The 17,043-nt window shown below is 39.4% G+C and overlaps 1 protein-coding gene across 2 annotated transcripts in view; it reads left to right on the top strand.

Moving 5' to 3' along the window:
* Window positions 1–1,042: 1,042 nt before the first annotated feature.
* The window catches only part of GUCY1A1 (guanylate cyclase 1 soluble subunit alpha 1), a 37,610-nt gene continuing 21,609 nt past the window's right edge, over window positions 1,043–17,043 (top strand). The window contains exon 1 of one of the 2 annotated variants that reach the window (XM_039551116.1): window positions 1,043–1,141. The gene's annotated coding sequence lies outside the window, so the exon portion shown is untranslated. Of the gene's footprint in view, window positions 1,142–1,579; window positions 1,602–17,043 lie in introns of those variants that run through there. The other variant, XM_010411835.4, reaches the window with a different exon arrangement.

Genomic DNA, 17,043 nt, shown 5'->3' with positions numbered 1-17,043 from the left:
GGTACAACATCGAGTGAGCCACAAGAAACAACACCCCTTTTTCTCCTGCTGTGTAGGTATGGTGCTCCTCCAAACTCATCATTCAGCTTACAAGAGCTATTTTTCCTGGTGAAATCTTCTGTTTGCTTCCATGTGACTCGATAAGGCAACTGTTCCTATTGTGAACTCAGTCACTGTTAATTGCCCAAGCCCAACAAAACTATTTATTATCCAGGGCTTCCAAATTATCCATTGGTTTCATCCAGTGAAAATACCATGAAAATGCTTTGGTAATGATTTAAAATTTGTGGACTTATCATTCTGGTGTCATGCAAGAATTAGGAACATGATTTCAGACCAAGCCAACTCTACAAGGAGAGTTTTATGAATTTGTGTTCTAAATTGAAGTTGGCCACCTGATATGCTGACGTTGTGTAAATGCTTCGGTTTTTTCTGTGCTTATCTGGAACGGTGCTCCTCTTCGTTCATTGCTTAACTATGAGGTTAAATAGTAGCACTCCAAGGCTACAGTTAAAAAGGTATATATCACATATTGTGCGGAATAACACTAGCAACAAGTAAATCAAAGCCGTGGTAGAGAAAATGCGAATAAAACAAATATGGCAGCACACGTTTCCAAACAGAAGGGTATGTCGAAGGATACTTCTATGCAAAGGACGTCAGTAACTACAGCGCCTTGCCCCCGATGACACAGGTTCCTACTCGCGCGGAAGCCGCAGACAGAAGCTCCCGACTGCGCAGACTGACATTTCTCCACATCTAAAGCGTGCGGTGCCGCAAGGCGAGAGGGCACTGGCGGGCCCGGGGCTATCGGGGAGCCCGTGTCCCGCCGGCAGCCCCCGGCGCCCCGCGCCTCCGCCAGTTCCCGCGCAGGGGCCGCTCCGCGCCGGCCGCGCTCGGCGGGGCGTGCGCGGCTCTACCCGGCCCGGGCCGGCCCGGCGGGGCCATCGCACCGCCCCCGGCCACCGCCCCCGCCCCGCCGCCGCCCTGATTGGGCCCGCGGGAAGGCCCCTCCCGCCGGGCCCCGCCGCCGCCGCGCCGCGCCCGCTCCCCAAATACACCTTGGCGGCGCCGGGGAGCGGCAGCGGCGCCTGCCCAGAGCCCCTCGGCGGGGCTGCGGCCGCGGGCACCCCGCGCCATGGTGAGTGACGGAGGCAGGCAGGCAGGGAGGGAGGGAGGGAGCGAGCGGCGCCCGGGGCGCGGCGAGGGGCGGCGGGGACCCTGGACAGCGCTGGGACGGGGCGCCCGGCCGTGGCCGCGGGGCGCTCGGGGCGCGGCCGGGGCCGGGACCGGGGCCGGGGCTCTCTCCGGCCGGGCGGTGATCGGTGCTGAGCCCCGGGAGCGGGCGGGGGGGCGCGGGAAGCCCTCTCCCCTCAGCTCCCCGAGCCCCGTTCGCGCCGTGCCCCGAGCCAGATATGGGCGTGAGCGAAACAGGCTCGGTTCGGGGCTGGAAGCGCTCGGGGAGCCCGCTCAGGGCTCCAGCCACGAGGGCTACTCCGGCGGCCTTTGTGCATTGTGAGGCTTTCTAAGAATTCACAAACCGCTGGTACCCGTCAAGCTAATTCAACCCATTCAGGCTGCTGCTACTGCGTTATGCTTAGGTAAGGTTTCTTACTCGGTTTTCAAAGCAATTTGTATTATTCCACCTCATGAATTAGACACAAACCTGATACATTTCATCACATACTTGATGCTCTAACAATAACTTCATCTCTGCATCTGCTATTCCAATTATTTCTTCTTCCTAGGAAGAATAAATGTACCCCCAACCTGTGTTGCATTCATGATGATTAGCAGTTTTTCAGTCAATTTTCTTAGCTCCCCTCTTCTTTCCATTTTATCAAGACTTTAGGCTTGTAATCCCCTTTTTTGAGTGAATAGAGTTGTTTCTGTGGCTAAAGCTCAGTGACCATTACTAGCCTACATTTAGTATTCTCTTTATAAAATCATCCCTATCTATAATCATGAGATGCTTGAAAAGCTCTTCTCTCATATATAAAGGAGTGCTTTTATATGTTTTATATACATCTTATGTCCTGTCTCAAGCTTGATCTAATGCTGCTTCTAAAATGGCTCTATTTTCAGAGCTGGTTACTTATTCTCTAGATGTAGTAAGAAGGCTTTCTAAGTTCAAAGGATGATTTAACAGGAAAAAGTCATAAGCAAGGATGCAGTGTGTCTGTAATGCTGTATTTGGGCTTTTCACTTCCACTGGACTACAGGTTACACTGTGCTGCATGTAGGTTGGTCTAAAGACAAATGGTCAGACATTTACTATTTGGAATACTAGTAGGAAAACAGAAATTTTTATTCACTTAGATTTTCCAGTATGTAGTCTGAGAATACAGAGCTACAGAAAAACGTAACAGAGGAATTTTTCATAGCAAGTGTAAGAGTTTAATTATATTTGTATAAATAGAACAAAGTGTTTTACTTACTTGGAAGTGGTCTAATCTTAGAATTTTTTGTAAGACAAAACTCCCAGTGGAGCCACTCCCTTTTCTTGTTGTTAGAATTAAGGTGATTTGTTTCCAAACTACAAAACGTAGTCATAAGGAAACATACACTTTAAATCATATAAATGGTTCTATTACTTTTCTAGGGTCAGGAACAAAAGGTGGTGACAGCCTGTACTGGAAGAGATTCCTGTAACAGACTATTTTACATAATTAATCAGAGAAGATAAGCAATTCAAGCATCCAGAGAATGTGTTTAAATGTGTTACAAATGTTCTCTTTGTAGGGAGGAGAATTGTAGAGACGTTTCTTGCTTGGATTGTGTTGCTTTGGGGTGCTATATATGGCCATACGTTCTGATGACTGTTCTCCTCACTTTGCCAGTAGCAAGAACCTTAAATGAACCAGGTGATTGTAAGGAAGCATGAGGAGTACTGTAGCATTGATATAAAAAATTTGTGCTCCCCATTCTCAAAAAAAAAAAACATTTGCTGAAATCATGTTCATCCAAAGTAGGCAGGAAAAGTATGGAAGGAGAAAGAAGGAAAGCACATATTGAGATTTCCTGGTTGTACTTCTTTTCCTGTGGAAATATGTTACTTGCAGCTATTATGAGTCATGACAATGAAAGATCAGGAGGCAAACATTGGAGGAGAAGGTAAGGAATTTAGTTCTACAGTGGTTTTTTTACCCTTATTTGATGTCAATAAAATGTCTGACCAAAGTCTCACCTCCTCTCTCCCATTGGCTCACTTGCTGAGTACTCACTTAAATTAATCAAGTTTTTGATGAAACACTGAAAATGAGAAGTCAAAGTTAGTGTCCATAAAAGTAAGTGCTAAGGTTGTGTATATTTGTCTTATTGCGATTAATGCTTTCTTTAAAAAATCTGTCCTTAGCCTTCTGTGACAGTCTGTTTCAAAACAGATCCCATAGTGAAATGAAAACATAAGTAAGAGTTGATAATAAAATCTAATATTCCAAATATCAGTAGCAGTCAAAACCTGGTTATGTCATGCCCTAAAAGATAAAATATCACTGTTATTTTGAGTATGAATGCCATCTGTTTAAAATTCTAAAAAAAACCAACCGAGACTCAAAATAAGCAATCCAAGAAGCCAAGAGCGAGTTTATGGCAAACACAGCTATTTTCCTTTTAATTGGAAAGACTTGTTCAACAAAAACTACTGTAAATTTTATTGTACTTTAAAAAATCCTCAAAAACTAAAAATCAAGCCCCTCAGGAGGCTAAGCAAGCATATGCAATGTCCTAAATTATCGACAAGGAAATATGTGTTAGGAGGTACTGGCTGTATTTTGTAGCTACTTTGTAGACTAGCAACAGGTTTTAATTTTTCTTTATAAAACCTTATTCATTTAAGAAAAGTTTAGTATAGGTAAAAAGAAATATTATTTTAAAAGAGTTTTTGGAAACTACAGGACATAATTTGAAGTATTTTGTTATAATGTTGTAATCATTACGTTTCAGCTTGCACATTTTATTAGCAAATGAAGTTTGAGCCATTGGAGAGCTGCCATTAGAGTTTTTTTGCTGCAATTCCTTGCACATTTTGTACTTTTTTATTTACTTTTTAAAGACCTTTATTGTCTACATGTCTTTTAAAATTTACTGCATTTATGTAGATGTTTACCATTTCAATTAAGATTTTTAGCATTTGATATTAAATTAGGCCAAATCTTATATTTGACATTATTTTGAATATTCTTTCTAGCTTGTCTTCACCTTTTGAGATATGGCTGTATGATGTATGGATGATGTATATTCAGCATGTTTTGCATGAATAGTTGTATGACAAGTAGAGATTCAAGTTTATCATTAAACATAATATATTTTTAAGTCAGTTCAGGGCATAGGTTTTTGTTTAAGAAAGCAACACTGTTCAGGGCAGAATGTTAGTATCTATTTAATTTTAAAATTACAATAGGATTTAAGCATGTGGTTAAATTGACTAAGGCTTCTAGCTATGGTGTAAACAACAAATTAATTTTTTCTAATAAAGGCAGCAAACTTTGCTAGAAACAGCAGATTTTCTGTAAGGTTTTTGTTTATAGATTCACCTGCTTTGAGACAATTGAAAAAAAAACGTGTTAATATCTGTAATTAAGACTTTTACTTGTACCGTAGGTATTGACTGCAGCTCATTTGGTAATATGCTGTTCTTCCATTTTTTTGGTTGTCCTACTTGGGTGATGGCAGGTCAGTGCTAGGAAGTGGCTCACCACACATGTTTTTGTACATGTGGTGTCTAGAGCAAACTGACATCTTCTCCCTTTTTGTAGGAGTGCACGTTTCACTGTTCTCAGTTGTTCTGCTGCTTCATGACCTAAGTCAGAGAAAGTATCATCTCTAGGGATTAATTTTACTTCACCACAGAGAGACCTCACCAAGTCCTGTTCCTTGATTCAGACCCCAAGCACCTCTGTGAGCTTTAGGGCCTACACAGGCCTTCAGTCTTTGAGAGAATCCCACCCTATCAGAGCACAGTATTTTGTGATATTCACTTCCACTTGTTTTTCATTCATATTTCCTATTAAATGATAGTTTTGTTAAGTGGAATAGGTGCCCTTGCTAAGAATATTACTGCTTTCAGATTTAATTGAGATTTAGTTGTATTTTAACTGACATTCTCATTTGATTCAAATACCCCCTTCCATGGTTCAAACCTTCACTGCTACTTTTAAGCACCCTCCCAGCTACTTGAACTTGGCAGTATTGTGGTACACATTCTTCTTGATTTTACTGCTCTGACTCTTTAAATTAGTTCCTTTGTATTACTTAATGTCAATTTGTGAATTGATTTTCTTCTTGCATATTCACTATTCACACTCGAAGTAGCTGCTCCAAGAGAACAGTGCCCTGCTAGTAGAAGCATTCAAACCAGCCCCTTCCTGCAAGTCAACCCCAGGAGGGTAATTCCTTACAGGGAGCGCACTAAGCCCAGATGATAACCAAGCTGTGACCTTACGTGGTATTTCTGAGAGGGTATTTCTTTCGTGAGAGCCCCTGTCTGTACTTCCTGTGCATATGTATCTGCCTGTGAACACAATGCTGTGCTGTCGATACTTGAGTGACAAGGCCACTTTTCCTCTGCCCTAAGGCAAGAGGAAAAATGCCTGGGGACTTGCATCCCTGCATGGGGCTATGGGACACAGAGCTGTCCAGAACCATCCCTTGGGATGGTTTGGCTATGCCTTGCGCTTCATGCATGGCTATGCCCATTGATTGTTTCAGCTAAGTCTGTATAGAAAATAGGTCAGCCATGCAGTGGCTCAGGAAGAGAGCTTTAATTGTGTGGTCGTAATCTAGAAACAGGACGTGTATCATCGTGGAGAAGAGTGGAACCACTTCCAAAGATGTTATCAAGCATTGTGGAATCTAGCACTTAGACAGCTATTTGTATTAGAGAACTGCAGGGAGTATCCTGTGCGAGTCATCCAATTGCTTCCCTGTGAATAATGTAAAAATTTCTTGTTAGAAGGCAATGTGCTAAAGAATTCTTTGTTTATTTTCCCCTCCACAATGGAAATTGAAAGAAACATATATTTATGAAGTGAATCTCTTCCTCAGCCCAGTTCTGAGTTACTCAGAACAAAAATGTGTCACGCTTTTGGGGAAAATGTATTTTGTGGGAATCCTCCTGGTGTAGTTCTAGAATGTCACTGATTTTAGGGAGTGCAGTAAAACTTAAGGCTTCTGTGATGCCATGTACAGTAGTTGCTGCTCAACTCGACACTTTTAATGAATAATAGCACAGAAACAAGTTTCTCAATAGTGTATTAGACAGAAGTGTGTTGTATAGAGATGACTGCCTTTCTAATACTGACCATGGTAAACATGTGTTTAATTTCATTTTAACCTTGCATTCCATTTGGCACTTGATAGAGATGGAGACTGACAAAAATTGTTCAGGGAAAGCTGATTACCCTCCTTGGCAAATACAGAAACTCCTCACACACAGAAGAGCATTAGTAAAAGCCTGAATACAACAGAGGAACACCTCAGCAATATTTCTAGTTTGTAACTTGGAAAAATTGGGATTTTACATTTGCTCATAATTATTTCTATGATTTGAAAACACAAGACAATATACTCAAGGTGATGCCTTCTGGTTTATAGGGAGGGACATCTGCTTACATGAATAGCTGTGTTTTTCCCTAGCCCTGACTGCAGGCATCCAGGAGCCTAAAATACTCATTGCAGTTCCTGTTTTAAATAGAACTGCTAAAAATGGCAAAATTTCCATGTCTTTGGAGAAAGCATGTATCAATCTAACTTTAAATTTCAGGTTTTTTTTGTTTTTGCCAAAATTGTCTTCACAGTTGTCTCTTGCCTCTTTGCACTGGCAAGCTGAAAGTGGAAAACCGTTTGCCTTCATGATAAGAAAAATCTTTGGTGGACTGAAATTGTTGAAATTTTAGTGAAAATAGAACCATTAGTCCATAGAACGAACTCACAAGGCATATTTAGAAGTAGGATTTTAGAATTTCCCCATGGGAAGAATGGTATGAAGGGAGAGAGTCTTATGGCTTAAGTAACTTAGCAAGGCTTTTGGTCAATGGGGACCTGATTTTTTTTCTCAAAAACATCAGGAAATCTTGACAGAAATAATTACAATTAATTATAGTTTGAATTAAATGCTTATTTTGGTACAGTTAAAGGTTCCCAAACAAGTTGCATGATATTAAAAACCAGACAAGGGGAAATACATTTCCTTTAAGGAATTACGAAGCCTTCAGAAGTAACAGTGACATTAAACCTGCTGTGTGTTAGCTGTGAAGATTTAGTGTGAGGGTACCTTCCTTGTTCTGCTTGTATATATAGCACCTGCATCCTTTTATGAGTTCTATCTGCAAAATCTGTTAGAATTTTACTTGTGTAAAGTGTTTTCATCCCGATGTTCTTTTTACTATCTTGCTGCCAATTTTTATAAGGTCAGACTCGACTTCTCTAAGTCACTCATCTACTAAACTGCCCAAGAAACTTGTGCAATCTCTTAACTTGTGCTAAGACATCTGGATTGACTTCTGAGCTCGGCTTCTTTTGTGATCTCCAGCATGGCTTATTTCCCCACTTAGAAAGGAGGCATAGTTATGGTCCTTTCATATCCCATTTTTTCTGTCTTACCCATTCAGGGGGCAAACCCTTCAGGTCAGACTTCATCTTGTGCTGTATATTTCTGTATGGCCCTGCTCTTAATTGGAGCCTTCTGGCTTAAAATAAGCAAGTAATAGGCCTACCAACAGCAAAAGAGAGAGCAGAATGCAGGGTATCAGTGGCACTATTTCTCTGCTAAGCAACCTGTCCAGGGATGAACTCACAGAAGGTTAAATACCAGTCTTTAAATGTAAGCAAAAGTTCTGTAAGAATTTTCAACCCATTGTGGTCTTGATGACTAAATAGTGACACCTTCATGAATGTTAGAAGGTAATGAAATATTTCCCTTTGCAGACAAAAACATTGGGTTGTGCGGTGGCAATGAAATAACACAGAGGAGACCAGTCTTCAGTCTCAAGTTAGACACCGTTTGCAAAACCTTTTGATGTGCTCATGAAGCAGAGACCACATTTGTAAAGGGACACTGAAAATCTGCAGCTGATCTGGAAGTTAGTATCAGCTTTGATCAGGTTCACACTTTCCCTGTATGTCATATGCTCCAGATCTGTGGGAGATGCAGCACAATAGCCAACTATATGTGGAAAAAGTCATTGACCATAACAGTAGTAAATTTTAGAAGCAACAGAGGCATGCTAGTCACACTTTGAAGTGTGCAGCTATACCATGCATGAGATAGAGGTGGGTATCATGAGACTTGACTATTCTCATAGCAGATTAGAGACTGGCACTCAGAAATGCCAGTAAAAACTGGCCTTAATGGTTGCTTAATATATGAAATGTGGTTTCATGATACCTTCCTTTGAGTTTCTCTTTGAAAATGATTTTCATCTTTAAAATTATTATTTCCAAGTAACAGTAAGTTCTAAGCAAAAATGAATTCAAATGATAGAGGGGAATTAAAAGGAAAAAATATCTTTTCAAATAGGCTTTGAAGTGGTGAAGAGCAAGGACTACTGATAGGATACAGGATTATGATTTACCCATAGCAAAAACTAAAACAGAACATCTATCCATGCCCATGGTGTGGGCAGAATTTTGTTAGCAGTTAGTTGGTACAGGGAAAAACAAGATAAGAAACTGAAATGAGAGAGTGGTAGTGGCAGAAAAGCATCTAATGGGGTTAATATGTTTAAAAAAATAGTAGTTAGATTTTATTGCCATTGTTGTAACCTACTATATGGTAAATGGCTGATCTATTTAATGCTGGAATAAATATGCCAAAAAAGGCAGTTGTATGGGTTTATGTAACAAATACTCAGTGTTTTCTTTCCTGTTACACTACAGTAATGGAAAACACTCATAATCTTTAGTAAAACATTAATAACTGCATTCAGATCTTTAAACTTAGGTTTGGCACTCTGGTGTCTTTTAGCAAAGAAGCTGCATTACCTAGGAATGCAATCTTAATATCAGCTTAACATAGTATGGGCATTGTGGGATTTAGATCCCTGTTATAAACAGAGCTGAAAACCCAGAGCAAAGGTTTACAACATGAGTGTGCTGAAAAGATAGTTGTGATACTGGGAGAACGTAATTTCTCCATTGCCACAAGATACTTGTAAAGTTAGTGCTTGTGTCTCGTTAAAGCTTGTCAGGTCCAAGTATTTTAAATAAATGTTTTGTATTTTCCACATCACCTAAACTGTAAGCAGAAATGTCAAATATTTCTGGCCCCATGTAAAGGAAGATTATACACAGTGCAGCAGACTTTCTTTCCTCCCTGTTTTGTTTTTACCTGTTGAGAGTGCACACTCGGCAAGATTCATGGTGCTTCAGAATGCTCTAGAATGCCAAAATGCTTAAAAAATACTGTCTTCATCTTGGCAGGAAATTCTTTGTGAAGGAGATACTACCTCTCTTTATCCTTAAACTTAGGTCTCTGCTTTACATCTTCTAGGAACTCGTGCATCTCATTTCCTCCCTCTGCCCCAGCTGTTCCCATGGCTGCTCAGCCTTTATTCCCTCGGAAAAGGGGGAACTTGCTGTGTAGCATCCTCTTTCTGTGCACGTAAACAAATACAGAGGTGGAACCTATTATTTGTTACATAATTAATTTTTTTTCAAGGGCCCAGTGCACAATACTTTTAACTTTCCAGTCAAAGGAGCAATCAATCTTCACGATTGTATTCAAATAACATTCAAAACCTATTTGAAGTACTCCTCTGAGTACATATGCCCTTACTTTGGCTGGAATTTTATTTTGGTTCATTTTTAGGTTTTCTGCCACAATTCACTGTCCAGATGCTCTGCTCTTTCACCTCTGAAACAGCTGAAGTGTTTTCCTTGCTGGCTTGGATCTACTATTCACAGCAGCAGTATGCAACACAACAAGCTGGACACATTGTGTTACATGGCTCCATTTTTTGAAATGAATGTAGTTTCTTAATATAATGAGAGAAAACAGGTGTTCAGTGGTGGATTTCCATTTTACAGATTTAGAAAGCAGGACATACAGAGTGGTTATTCTTTAACATTTGGTGGGAAATTGTACTTAAAGGACCTTTGGTGTGGGACAGCCACTACACTTAAAGTGAGCCTTAGGTCTCTGGGTAGCTGAAGTGTTGAGACAAAGATTTTTATCAGTAACATTTGATTTTAGTTTGGATTCTCAACGAAGTAAATCTGAGATGACTCTGTTGCTACAATTTGGCTGTTGCTCCTGTTTGGGAGCTCCTCCAGACCAAGATTCTCAAGCTGTGTTCTGTGCTCATTTTGCCTGAGGACTGAAGCCCAGCAGTGAAGCATAAATTGCCACACCTTGAATTAAGAACTGGGTGCCCATACAATTCCTTACCTTCTGTGGTGACACAGTGGGAGGAAGGTCTGTCTTATGGGTATTGGTGATTGCTGACACCAGTGCACTTCCATCACGCCTCACTGGAATGCAGGTCAGGGCCTTCAAGGCAGCCAGGTAAGTAGTGCTTCCATCCTGGGATCTCAGATACGTGTGCAGCACTAACTGGTGTTTCAGAAGGCCTGATGGAGAGAGAAGAGGTTCATTGTAGACATATTATAAAACACAAGTGAAACATCTTTAAAAAAGAAAATGTAAAATTAGGAAACAAAGCCTTAAATCGATAACAATGGACGTCTGGCCTTTGTGTCACAAACCAATGCCATTCAAAACAAAATACTAGAAAATAACATAGGAAATGTCCAAGTTTAGGAAGTTATTACTTCTTTATTAGCACAGAGCAGCCTCATTAAACAATGCTGCAAAACTAGGTATGTCATTTCCAGCCCCCCAATAGATGCTTGTGCGGCAAACCAGTGACACTAGAAATTGAATCTTGACAGCCAAATCAAGGTAATAAACATATATCCTTCTTTAATTGTGCAACAGAGTGTAATATATAACCAGCAGACTTGGTTGAAGCACAAAAACAACAACCAAAAAAATTCTCCTAAAATCTAAAATACTGCTGGAAAGCTCCATGAAATTAGCATGTCAACATGTTTTATAGGCTATACTGACAGATTACAGAAAAATTATTTGCCTGAGAACCTACCAAACTTCAGTGGATTTGTAGTAGAGAGAAAGCACTTTATCAGTAAGAGAACTGTCCGTTCCATTACAAATAGTTTTGCTCTATTGCCCGTGTTTTCCTTATTTCTTACGGATTTTTTGTTCCTCATGTTCTACTATAGGTTTTCTTCTGGTTTTTCCTCCTTGATCCTTTATTCTGTCTGTATCTCCCTTCATTTTATCTCTGTTCATAAAGAACAGCACATACTGCAAAATAAATAAGAAAAAAAACAAAAGAAAATCTGCAATCTGAGAAATGAAGACAAGCTTTGATCTTTCAGACTTTGGTAAGAATATTGTGATGTTAACATTGTTGCAGCCAATGCAGTTATATAGGTTGTGAAATGAAGAAATGTGGGTAATTCTAGATGCCCTGCCTAGAATAACTCCAGGAGGATTAACCTGTGGTTCATGCAATGCACAATATCCGAGGACCTTGCACAAAAATTCACAAAAAAGCAGCAGAAGAATCCTTGCGGTTAAAATACATTTAATTTGCCTCAATAATTAAACCCTGAATTTGTACCTCAAATTAGAGGCTGGCAGTTGATACATATGATCAAAGTTTCTGCACTGTTCTTTGTTAACCTTTTCTTGGATTTCCATTCCTCTGTATCTCTTAATCTGTGGTGAACATGGCCATTATCTCTGAGTTAATTTTGCATTCCTTCTCCCTGCTGCTCTCATTTGCATGTGCTGACTTTTCCTGTGCAGAAGTAATCTGAAAAACACTCTGTGCAATTTGATTTCTTTCACATGCTTAAAAGAAGAGTTGAATAAATGGAACGGAAGGATTTGAAAGATCAGTAACTGTGATAACTTCAGCAATTGCACTGGAGACAATAACAAGCATCACAGATTGGCTTCCTGTTGAATGTTCAAAATCTGCTTCTGGATTTATTTAATCTTTAGTTTTGTTACAGAGGTGGTATACATTAACAGCAGGCTAATGTTAGTCATTAAGTGCTTATTTGTTGTGATTAACAAGATTAATTTCTCCTAATACCACATGTGCAGGCTCAATATTTGACAAAAGCTCTCATCTTTATGTAGCTTCATTATTTTAGTGTAAAAAGAAGCCTGTGTTTTTAAAGACAATATAAATTCACATATTTACCTAGCTTTCTGTGCTTTAAATGCATATCTGCTGTATTTTGCAGAAGAGTATTAGAAAACAACTAAACAATATACTCAAAGTGGTATTGTAATGTATTCCTAAAGCATTCAGTCTCGTAGGATACTGGTAATATTTTCAAAGGTAAGATGCACTGCTTTTGTGTACTCAAAGCTTTTTTAGAAGAGCAGATTTTGAAAGAGGTGGGCTATGAATAACTATATCTGCCTGTACCATTGTGTGCAAAATGACAGGCCAATCAGTGAAATAAAAAAGGAAGGTGCTAATTTACAGTGCACATGGGCTAAATCAGCATTTCCAATTATTTTTAAACATGTTTTGTAGCAGAAACCATCTGTAGGCATTTAACCAAAAAGAAAGGTGCCTTCTGATCCTGCCCTGCAAATACCATGGAAGAGAACAACTGGGAAAGTAGCTGACTTCTCTGCTTCTTCAGAGCTGCTTTTTTCTGCTGTGGGATATACCTAAAGCAAAATCAGTATCTGTATGATGGCTGTGAAAACACTGCTTCATCCATCTATTCAAATGGGTTGATTACACATCTTCAATCAATATGTTTTTTCAGAAAAGGTACAAGGACATGACCTCAATGCTGCAGGACAAACCATTTTTGCTAATTAGAAGTTCCTGTTTTTACCTTCCCATGCATAGTTTTTAACCTTTCTGTAATCTCAAATGACCTCAGTTCTGTGATTATCGCATCTGCACACTTAGCTGCAAAAACCCAACATTAAAAAGACAAGGTTGTATTTTGGTTCAAAAATCAGAAAACATTCAATTTAAAAAGCCAAGGTCCTATGTTTGTTCAAAAATAAGAAAAAATGCAAATTAGTATTTCAGGGACAGCAGTCACAGACCTTTTAGGTTTAATCCTATTCCTGCTATATCCAGAAATCTGCTGTTGACTTCGATGGGAGTTGGCAGGAGTCCTTAGCTATGAATAAATATGAAAGGTAGTTGTCAGTGATTTTCAGTGCTAAAATGATTTTATAGACATTGTAAACAGAAGTGACAGGTGGCAAATACCCAGTCAGAAAACTCTGCAAGTGAAATCTGCTAATGAAACACTTTTCTTTCTACAGACCTAGTTTTCAGACAGTTCTCTAAGATCTGTGGAGCTCATGGAAACTTTTAGTAATTTTATTTATAATACTTTTAGTACTTTTATTTATAAAACTTGCTGTTCATTTTAATTTAAAGCTGTGAACACAAAGGGAATATTTAACCATATGCACTGTCATTAGACACTACAATCAATGTTTTATGTTGCCCTACAATGCTCCAGTATATTTAGGAAAATAATATTTATGCAAACCTATGTGTCAGTTGTAGAAACAGTTACATGAACTTCTGCAAGATCAGTATGTGCAGGTACAAATCTCAGCAAGATAATTGTCTTTCAAGAAATAGGGGAAATTTTTTATCATCTCTGAAAGATGCTTCACAGTTAATCCAGACCATGGTGCTCAAATGAGAAGTTTCTTCATGCATTAGAAATTTAGAGTTTTTAGACAGTTTATTATTTAATTTATTGAAAAAAAGATGCAGCAATCCTGGCTAAGTCATGAATACTAGCTAAAGATTTCACTAATGGTATGGGATAAAAGGTTACTAGACTTCACTTTCATCATTAAATAATTACCACTTTTTTTTTACTTTATTTGCTCCTAAATAGCACTTTTGATCTGTGAAATAAACAAAAATCAGATTTTGCAGACATTTAAAGTTAAAGGTCCAGTTAAATGAGTGAAGTGCTATGCATTGCTAAGTTTGAGAGATTGAGCTGTGAGTAGGTATTTGGAAGGAATCAGTAAGCACAACAGTTAACAATGACTTCATGTTCTAGACCCTCAGTGCTCCTCCTTTTGTGGATTCTAATTAAATTCCATTGGCTATGGGCAACACTTTGATCTTTACATTTAACTCCTGCTGACTGTCACAACCACTGCATGTCCTCAGGATGAGTTTTAATTCTTGAAAAGAAGACATAAACTTATTTTTCTTAGCTTTTCTCTTACAAGTTTTATGAAAGTATTGTACTTTCAAGGACTGCGAGTGCAGATTGTGCTATATTTAAAAATATATTCCTTCAAAGTGTGAGAATAATTTCCAGATGCATTGGATTGCTTGCCCTCATTGCAGGAGCTCTTCAACTGTTTCCTCATTTGGGCAGCCGGATCACTCGAGGTCTCATCAGTTATGTCAGTTCAGTATCAGTATTTCTCAAAAAAACCCCAAAACCCAAGCCAGAAACTTGAATAGTGCATCATGGTTGCATACAGGTATCTAGTGTTTGTTGAGGTATCCTTATCTGTGCCTCAGGAAGAATGGCTATGAGCAGTGCAGCTGCAGGGCTCCTGCAGTGTGAGGAGGCCGTGGCTCTCGGGGCGCTATCTCCATTGGAAGTTGCTTAGCTGGGGGTCCAGCCCTGCTGTGGGCCAGGGATGAGGGGGCATGGACGTGCCACAGCCGAGGGCTGCACTTCATCCTGAGCGTGTGACGGAGGGAGCAGAGGATCAGGTGCTGTGAGCCTGCCTGCTGGGCTTGCTGGGGAGTGTTTTCACAGAGAGGTTTTGACTCACAGGAAGAGAATATTTTTCCCACGCTGTCTTCTCAGCATGTTATTTGGTCCTAGCATAGGAAAATATTTACCCTACAAAAGTACTTAATGTGATACTTAAAATGGCAAATATGCATTTTATCAGCAACATTTGGGAATCGATCCTTCCTTTAGCTACATGCCAAAACATGGGTGTAGTAATTAAGGTCCCCTCTTTGCTTTTAACTGAAACCAGAGATGTGGCTGCAATATAACTTTCACATCTGGAGTCTGGGCTTCTCCCAGGGGTATATTTGGATCCAGGGACTTGCTTCAGACCATTACAGGGAAATGAGTCAGTCACAAAACCAATATAAGAAATATAGTGATACTTTAAAATGAGGGGTTTGCCGTGTCATCAAGAACATTAGTTTCAATATTAATATCTAGCATTTGATGTTATTACACAAACGCTAATATTTTAAAGCAGCAGAAATGTCTGTCTCATGACCTTAAAATAAGACATATTAGTAGTTTTGAAGTTGACATGTATTCTGTGAAACTTATTTTCAAGATAGATGACAAGATAGAGAAGTAGGTAATTTTTTTCTCACAAAACAAAGGTAATTATTTTCTTCATCTCCTGGCTTGGTAGCTGTCTAATGTTGCAGATCACAACCTATTCAACTTCGAGCACAGAGCAAACACTTGATTGTGTCTCTGCTTCTTAAAATACTTTATACAGAAGAGAAAGGTAGAAAGGTGAGGAAATTCCACATTATGTGGGGAGAAAGATTTCTTGTAAAGCAAGGTCTAGATTTTTAGCTTGCCGTAAGCAGTCATATAGTCATATGGGACAGTCACTGGGATGAGTTACAATACTGAATTTGGATTTACTAAAATGTTTGGACTGTTAAAACAATGATGGATTGGTATGATTTGTATTATTTTATCATAGCTGCTTTACTATCTTTTACTTTGGTAATCACTGCAATTCCACTAATTCAATAAGATCTGTGGTGTGCTGTGGTATTTCCTTATTATCAAAAGTATGCTGTGACTTACAGAAAACTATTGACTCTACTTGTATTAGAAATAGCCCTAAACAGAGCTCTGTCTGGTAATGAGAACACTGGAACTGGGCTTGCACAGTTCACAATGGCAATCTGTGCTTTGGAGAAAAAACGGTAAAAGACTACTCTTAAAGGGCTCTGAGGTAGACAGATCAGAACCAGGATTGACGTGAAAGAAAGAAGGGTGGAAATTTTGGGTGAACAAGCAGGAAAGTTAATGCCTGGCAAAGCATATTCCTTTTGGGAGCTCTAGTGGAATTTGAGATTGCTGAATCTACTAATTTCTTGTGAAGTCCACTGTTCAATATCATGTCTTATCCTGATCTATAGAGAGGATAACAACCTTTCATCAGTTATTGCCTTTGCTCAGGTAGCAAAAATATGTACTGTGAAAAAACCTAGAATCTTTCAGGATAGAAAGGAACTACTTTGTAGAGTAAGTAAAGCCAGTGTCTACACTGACACAAGGGTGGTAATGATTTAGGATTGAATGGTCATGTACATTAGGGGGTTTCTAGACCTCAACTCCTTTCCTATGCAATACCCAAACAAATTAATGCTTTGAGGGGTGTGTACCCTGGACATGTTTAGCAATGAAGCAACCAATGAAAGATTAACTTACTTGTACAGGATTTAATAAGACTAATAAATACTTACTTTGACTTCTTAAAATATGAGCTTATATATTGATGTGGACTTGAGGTGTTTATTCTTAGTATTTTAGAAACCTCCTTAAGATCCTTGGAAACAGACCAATCACCAGGGCTTTGATTTTGTTGCTACCCACAGCACTTGAAGTAGAAAAAAATAAGATACAGATATTGTACTGCATATTATTTAGAAAAAATTACAAGATTTAGTTATTTTAGCTGTATTTTTCAGCTGATAGGCAGAGCAGCTGAAACAGAAATGAGCTGCTACTGATAGGGTGGGTGTTTGGTCCTAACCTGTCTCACTAGAAGCTGGTTGTGTTTTGCCCGTGCATAAAAGGAGCAGCTCCTGCCTTGCTCTCTGCAGAGGCACTGACTGGCAAGGGGCAAAAGGCAGGGATTTCTGAATCCCACAGAGATTAGAGCTGAGTGGGAATAGCAAGCCTCTTTCTTACATGAAGGCAGAAGTTAACAGCTGCTTCTGTGGAGGCAAAGGCTTCCACACCACTCCTGCAAGTGCTGTACTC

Source organism: Corvus cornix, chromosome 4 (genome assembly GCF_000738735.6).
Source record: "Corvus cornix cornix isolate S_Up_H32 chromosome 4, ASM73873v5, whole genome shotgun sequence".
Taxonomy (NCBI): domain Eukaryota; kingdom Metazoa; phylum Chordata; class Aves; order Passeriformes; family Corvidae; genus Corvus; species Corvus cornix.
Note: the sequence above shows the minus strand (reverse complement) of the source record. Positions and strands in the feature narration are given on the sequence as shown.